This window comes from Halichoerus grypus, chromosome 7, assembly GCF_964656455.1.
Source record: "Halichoerus grypus chromosome 7, mHalGry1.hap1.1, whole genome shotgun sequence".
NCBI classification, from domain to species: domain Eukaryota; kingdom Metazoa; phylum Chordata; class Mammalia; order Carnivora; family Phocidae; genus Halichoerus; species Halichoerus grypus.
Genome location: NC_135718.1, coordinates 147,124,632 through 147,132,088, shown reverse-complemented (window position 1 = coordinate 147,132,088; position 7,457 = coordinate 147,124,632).

The window sequence follows — 7,457 nt, the reverse complement described above, 5'->3', positions numbered from 1 at the left end:
GGGTGCTCGGGGCCCTGCCTTCAGACCTCTCTGTTTTGTGGGACAATACATTCCCCTTTTTGCTCAAGTTGGTTTGTGTTGGGTCTTCTGCTGTTGACAGTGGTCCTCTTTGGAGCACTAGCTCGAGGCTGAAAGCATCCAGCAGTGAGGCAGAACTCTTCGCGAGGCGCTTGGTGGATGCCCACTCTCTGCCCCAATTCGCTGGTGGCTCTGGGCAAGCCCTTTTGCCCGCTGGGCTCTCAGCAGTAAAGTTCTCAATACAACCAGGCCACTGTGAGAGACGGACACTGACGATCCAATATCATGGGCATCTGTGATTCGAGAGCGCTAGAGCACGGAGGGGGTCAGAGTCCGCCCTTCTGTCTGGGGTAACCGAGGAGAAATTACGAGCTTGTCTCTACGGTCAGGCAGACTCTAGGCACTGGTGTTTAATTCTGGCTGCACTACTTGCTGGTCCCACGTGGTCACACATTCGGTGTGACCATGGGCAAGTTACTCAACCTCTCTGAGCCACATTCTCTTCAACTGTAATAGGAAGCTACTCAGATTGCCTAGGGAAAGGCCTTGTTTTACTCTGTGCCTAATCTCACATTTCCCTCTCAACCTAAAGACACAAGACTTCTGCTACTTTACTGGAAGTAGAAATACTGGGAGAGACCATTCGGCCTCCCTTTCCACCCTGTCACTTGCTTCTCCTCGTGGAAAGGAAGATGACGAGTCTGATTGGTGAGAATGGGGAGAGCAGACATTCAGCCACATTTCCCCCCTCGAGGGGGGTGGATCCAAAAGGTGGATGAGTGAAGGCCTGAGCGGCTAACTGGACCTGGGCGTGTTCAAGTGCAGTGAGCCATGCGCTCCCGGGGTCCACAGGACGGACCCGAGCAGGGCTGCTCTCGCCACCGGCCGTGTCCCTCCTCCAGCTTCCCCACCCGTGCTGTGGGTCCGGGAATGTGGGAAGAGAGGCCTGTTTGTTCTCCAGGCCAAATCTACCACTTACAGAGCAGGTACTTTGCTCCTTGAGTCTCTCATTAGGTTAACTCTGTACTTACTTCAGAACGAGAAAGTGTTTCTGAAACTCTGGGGTGAACTTCTCCTACAAGACTCCAGCATTGCAAGCCTTAAAGTAGGGGAATGGATTTGACTACTACCTCAAAAGTAAAATTCTGTTCAAGTTAATAAGTAGTATTAGTTTGGGAGAAGCTACTTGTAACATCCATAGCTTTCAAAGGTGTAATATAGAGAATATTTTTAAAACTGCTGCTTGGGGCGCCTGGGTGGCTCAGTCAGCTAAGCGTCTGCCTTTGGCTCAGGTCATGATCCCAAGGTCCTGGGATCGAGCCCCACGACGGGCTCCCTGCTCAGTGGGACAGTCTGCTTCTCCCTCTGCTCCTCCCCCTGCTCATGCTCTCTCTCATGTGCATGCTCTCTCTCTCTCTCTCTCTCAAAAAAATAAATAAATAAAAATAAACTGCCAATTGGTAACAAGAAGTCAAGAAATACAATAGAAATAAGGACAAAGAAGGAACCAAATATTAGGCATTTGGCTAAAAAAAGGCAATAACTCCCTCGAGGCCAAGCCTAACTTCCAATTAAGATAAGCAGCAAAACAGAAACTTCAGGATACTTCCAAATTGTCATTCAGCCCCCCGTTTATTCTCTACCCAACACGCTATCATACAGCATTCAGATTTGCCATACATGTGTCAGTATTCTTCTTGAGATTTCTGTTTCCCTATATCCAAGCAAAACTGGATCCTTCCCCAGTTTTTAGGGGGCTTTGCCTGTGCTTATGTGTCTGCCTCTGAATGTGAGAGATGGTGATTCCCGCACGCCCGTTAGGGTAGACCTGACTGACGGTGATAACGATCCGTCAAAATCCCACTGGCCATTTGAGGCTCATCAAACAGGCAGGCTCCTCTCTGTTTTCCAGCAGCTGTGCGGAATAGCAAGCCGGTCCAAGTTCTGACCCCAAATTTCTCATAGGATGTATACACGCATTATGTACTCTAGTTGTTGCCAAGATGTGAAATGTACCTTTCTGAGGAAGTTGCATATAAATCTTGCTGTGATTTATTTGAGTGAAGAGAGAACAGGAACAATGTTCTGAGCCCATTGGTTTCCTATAAAAAAATAAATCAGTATGGGGAATGTTGGGGCTTCAGGTCACTAAGAATTTGGTCGAGTCCCTTAGAACACTACAAATAGGTAACTCACAGAATAGGAAATCTGAAAGGCTAATAAAGACCCTGAGAGAAGGCCAATTTTCCTACTAATCAGAGAAAGGCAATTCAGAGAAAGGTCTCCCTTGATGTGCAGCCCACAAAATTAATCACTTGACCTCTACCAAATGCTAGGAAGTACATGTAGACATGGGATATATCGTGTAGACGTGTAGACATGGGATGTATATTGCAACCTCTCGGAGAGCAGTGTGGATGTGTTCGGGACGTGGGTATGTGACTACAATGTAGGCAAGTCCTATTCCTGGGGTATGCCCCAGACAAACTCCTACACAAGTTAGCAAGGAGACTCAAGCAAGCATGCCTATCCTGGCAGAGAACTACAGGCCACTGAGGATTTTACTGGAATACTGGGCCGCAGGCAGGAGGAATTAGCCGGAGTTACCTAGAGCATCACTGATCGATCTCAGTGCATAGCACAGAGTTTGCTGATAGCAAAACAATTATGTACATTTTAAAAACACATAGAACAGTACTATGTAATTCCCATCGATGTCATCTGGAGAAGTAACAAATGGAAGGTGGATTTTCAAGGACCTACTAGAAATACATGAGAAATAGTTACCTTTGGGAGGATTTCGATCTGAGAGAGAAGATAAAAGGTGAAAAAAATTAAGCAAAAGAGGTGCTTTGGATGGTCGGCTTCGCCATCAGCTGAGAAGGATAAACTAATTCTGTCTCCCTGGCGCTAGGAACCACCTTCCTACCTCTGTCATTTAATGGAGCACTAAACCCATAGCAAGTGCTCGAGTAAATAATTTAACAGTTTTTAACCTGTTTCATCCTTCAGATTCGGAGCTCTCTGAGGAATAGGATCTTCCAGGGTTTTCTCTGGGCTCAGTACTGAAGAGCTCAGGGTGTTCCCATGCTTCCATGGAAGGTTGTGGAATAGAGAAGCCATCAAGTTCTAAAAGACGTGACTGGCTCAGTGAGGTGGAAGGAACTCAGAGATCATCTTGTCAGAACCTCTGACTTCGTTGACGAGGGATTCGAAGCCCTGAGGGGTCCAGCGACCTTACCAGGGTCAGACGAGGGGCTGCCGCAAAACCTCAGCCTCCTGGTCCTCTTCTCTTTCCACCAGGTAAGCTGAGACGCAGGTGACCTCACTTGCTGGGAACGTGCATCTGGCTCTGCAAACTCGGGAAGGGCCAGGGCAGCACGTTCACACTTGGCAGGATAAGCGGCTCACAGCCTTCACAAGCAAAGAACACAACGTTTCCCTGAAACACAGTCCCGTTGGAAGCGCACACACAAGCACGCTCCCAGGGCCCCGCTCCGCCTCTGAGGAAGAAGTCTAATGGGCGGACGGTGTTGTCCTAGGAGCGTCCGCGGCGCCGCCTAGGGGTGACCCGCTGAGCCAGCCCTGCTGTGGCATGACCCTTCGACTTCACGTGTGATGTTGGTGACGTGGCAGATGTCGCAGGTCTGCATCTAGCTGGTGTTTAGCTGGTGAGGGGCTGGCAGCTGAGAAGGAGGTGGTCCTTCCCGGCTGAGATCCGCTCCTGCTTCTAGGCATTCCCCATGAGATTCTGCATTCTTCCCTCTTTGAGGTTCCTCTTTGGAGCCCATTTGCGCAGAAACTAAAACTCCACTGAGTGAGCATCTGGCCAGGGGCATATCTGACCTTCCGAGTCTCCCTGAGGCTCGTTTTTCAAACTCTTCTTTTTGTTTTCCATCTTGAAAACTCTGTCCCTCCCAGACCTCCTGGAAGCCTCTTTCCCAGGAAGGTGGGGGGTGATACCCCGAGCCGGCAGCAGAGGGCGCCCGCGCCTAACGAGCTTGGCACCGGGTGTCCCGGGGGGCTGGGCGGGTCGCAGGAATCCCCGCAGCTGCACCGGCCGCGCGGAGCTCCCCCCGGGGGCCTGGACCCCAGCCAGTCCAGTGTGGTCGGAGATGGCTGTGTGCTCCAACACTGTCATGGGAGACATTTCCATGGAGTTTTCCATGGAACGGGGTGAAGGCTGGCTGGGAAAGCGTTTGGCTCCCCAGTCCTCTGCTTCCCTCTCCCAGATCCGCCATCCCTGCCTGCCTTAGGGGGAAGGGGGGGCGTGCTTTTCACTCCACTCCCCCCTCCAGTGCCTCCCAGGAATGCCCTAAATTCATTCCACATCAGGGGCCCCAATCTTCCTCCCAGGGGGGGAAAGACATTATTGGTTTATGACCTTATTTGGGGGAAGGAACCTTCAGAGCCTGAGCCCCAGTCTTTTGAATGACATCAGTGATGGCAAATTATCACTAGCAGAGAGAGTAGATTTGATTTTTGGAAACAGCCAAAAATCATCCAGAGCTGAATCTATTAAACAGAGGAAATAAAGCTGCTATGAAAGTAACTGAGCCCAGGGTCTGGTGTAGAGTAGGTTCTGGGTAGATGGGAGTCGAGTGTGAATCGGGGTCACATGGGTATTTATTGTCCCTGTTGTTATTCGATGAGTTTTTAATATAGAACCATGAGATCATGTTTCTTAGGTGGCCTCTAAAGCAGCTCTGAAGACAAATGGAAGAGAGAACTTTCCAAAGAAAATATCATCGCAGCGAAAGTCTTAAAGAAGATTTCAAGGCTAAATGTGATGTGTTTGTCCAAGTTCGTTTATTTAAAAAAACACCCTCCTTATTTTATATTTGCTCATTGTTTATGCCGATCCCTCAGTGGACAGATACTTATTTCTCGGGCACAGAATATACAGTTCGGTGAGGATATAGGTGCGAAGTTCTTGAGGCTGGGGGGACACTTGCTGTGTATGGGCAGGGACAGTGGCTGAGTCCCATCCACTGCCCACCATGTGTGTCCTGGCACAACTCTCTGAGTTCCCAGCATCCTACTTTCTTCATCTTTAAAGTGAAGATAACGATGGATGCGTGGGTGGCTCGGTCGGTTAAGCATCTGCCTTCAGCTCAGGTCATGATCTAAGGGTCCTGGGATCGAGCCCCGCGTCGGGCTCCCTGCTCAGCAGGGGAGCCTGCTTCTCCCTCTCCCTCTCCCTCTGGACTCTCCCTCCCTCTCTCAAATTAATAAATAAAATCTTTAAAAAATTAAATAAATAAATAAAAGGAAGTTAACAAAAGTTCTCTTGCCCACTTCTCCCGGGCCACATGACAATCACAGATCTTTACGTGTCTTTTTAAACTCGAAAGTGCTACAGGACATATCATTGCTTTGTATTCCTCGATCCTTGTGCCTTGTACTGTTTTCAGCTAGAAGTTCTCTGAAGGCAAAGAACACGCCTCCACGTCTTCGGTCACGGCCCACTGTGCCCGTGAAAAGTGACTTGACAGACAGTGGAGACCTTACACCTTCTGTTAACATCTGCCCGAGGCTGGTTTTCCGGCTCGTGGCTCCAGTGGGGAGGCTCCCGGGCTCCCTGCAGGACTGGACTACTGGCGACAGGCTGCCATCTTGGGGGTGAAGACAAAGGCACCAATCCCACCTAACATTTATGGAATGCCAGCTTCGGGCTGGGCACCATGTCCAGAGCTGTCGTGGAGACAGACGAATCAGACGTGATGTCTGTTCCCGAGGCGTTTGCAAGGGACGTCGGCTGTATGTACCGCCACCCCATAATGGCAAGCGCAGTGTGGATGTGTGCGAAATGCAGACACAAGATAATGTGACACCACAAGGATGGAGCGATCGGGAAAAGCGCCCGAGGGATGTGGCGCCTGAGCTGGCCCTGCAGGCGGAGTCGGACTTGAGCGGGTACGGCCGGCGCAGCCGGGGGCCAGGCCTGAGCGCGGACAGACAGCAGGGGCGGCAGGAGGAGCTGAGCCGGCCAGGGGCGGGGGTGCTGTGGGACGTGGGAGAGAGAGGAAGCTGGCGACTTCTTCTGTGGGCCCAGCCACGGAGAGCCTCGATTGCCCTGCTAAAAAGCCCGGGCTTGTGTCCGCGGTGAAATGAAATCACTGTAGCTGATGCACAAAGCCACCTGCACTCACTCCCGGGCGGGGGGGGGGGGGGGGCGCCCAGCTGAGGGGCAAAGACAGCAAAGCCCAGGGGTGCCTGCCCGTGGCCCCAGTCTGGACGCGTGCAGCTGGTACTGGGAAGCGCTGGAAGGCAGCGGGACACACACAGGACAAGGCTTTCTGTTCCTCCAGCCCCAGCCTGCAGGCCTACTCTTCGGGATCTCCGCTGTTTGCCTCTTGGCCGACTACCTCCCGCAAAGCTCAGAACATCCCATTCTGGCAGGTAAGAGACCCAGGCCCATGCAAACATCAACCTCACGTGGACCCCCAAGCCTCGTCCTGTCGGGCCTGACTCCCGGCCCAGGGACGACGCTCTCCCTCTTCCTCCACCTTCCTCCCCCTCTTTTGGGTCTTCCTGCCCTCTCTCCACCAGGGAATTGGGGCCTTGGGGGAAGGATGGGAAGAGGGGAAACGTTCTTAAGGAGGTAGTGCTGTCGATGCATTCCGTGGGGCAAGGACCCACCCGATGGCTCAGCTTGTTCTGCTGACCCGTGTCTGATACGACACCTTCCCTGTTTGAGCCCTTCATCACTGCCCACGATAGCTCAACCCACGGCCTGTTATTGCTGGGGCCCCCTTGCCTTGGCTTTGACAAAGGCCCAATGAAGGGCTCGATCCCACGACCCCGAGATCATGACCTGAGCCAAAACCAAGAGCTGGATGCTCAACCGACTGAGCCACCCGCATGCTCAGTACCTTTGGGAAATTCTAAGCACAACCACCTTCCAGAGTATTAATTTGGCTCACAGAAAATGCCACACCCTGACCAGACCAAGTGCAGGGGAGGGGGTGAGCACACACTGCTGCCCCCCCCCTTGTCCCACTGTCACCCTCAAGATGGATTCCTGTCCTCCGAGCTCTCTAGTCAAGAGGAAGGCATCAGTCTCTATGTTCACAAGTATCCCCGAGCCCTTCCAAGCACTCCCTCACTCCCTTTAGGGTGACTTGGTGTTTCTGCTGCTGAGCAAGGCATCCAGCCAGGAAGGAGGCACCAGCCTCCCTTCCTACAGGTACCCTCTCCCGAGAGGTCCAGTCTCAGCAAATGGTTCTTCTGTGGTCCTCATTTGGCCTGGGGGTGGGGGTCCTTCCCTCCTCCTGGAGGAGTGGGATAAAGCCACAGCACGGCCCCCAAGTACCCCTTATTCTTAGGAACTTCCTTCTTAAATTCCAATCTTCTGTGAATACAAGCTCGAGAAGAAATATAAGGTAAAAGTTATAGAAAGAATTCTTCTACCTTAGTAAGTTCGTGTGGGTACATCC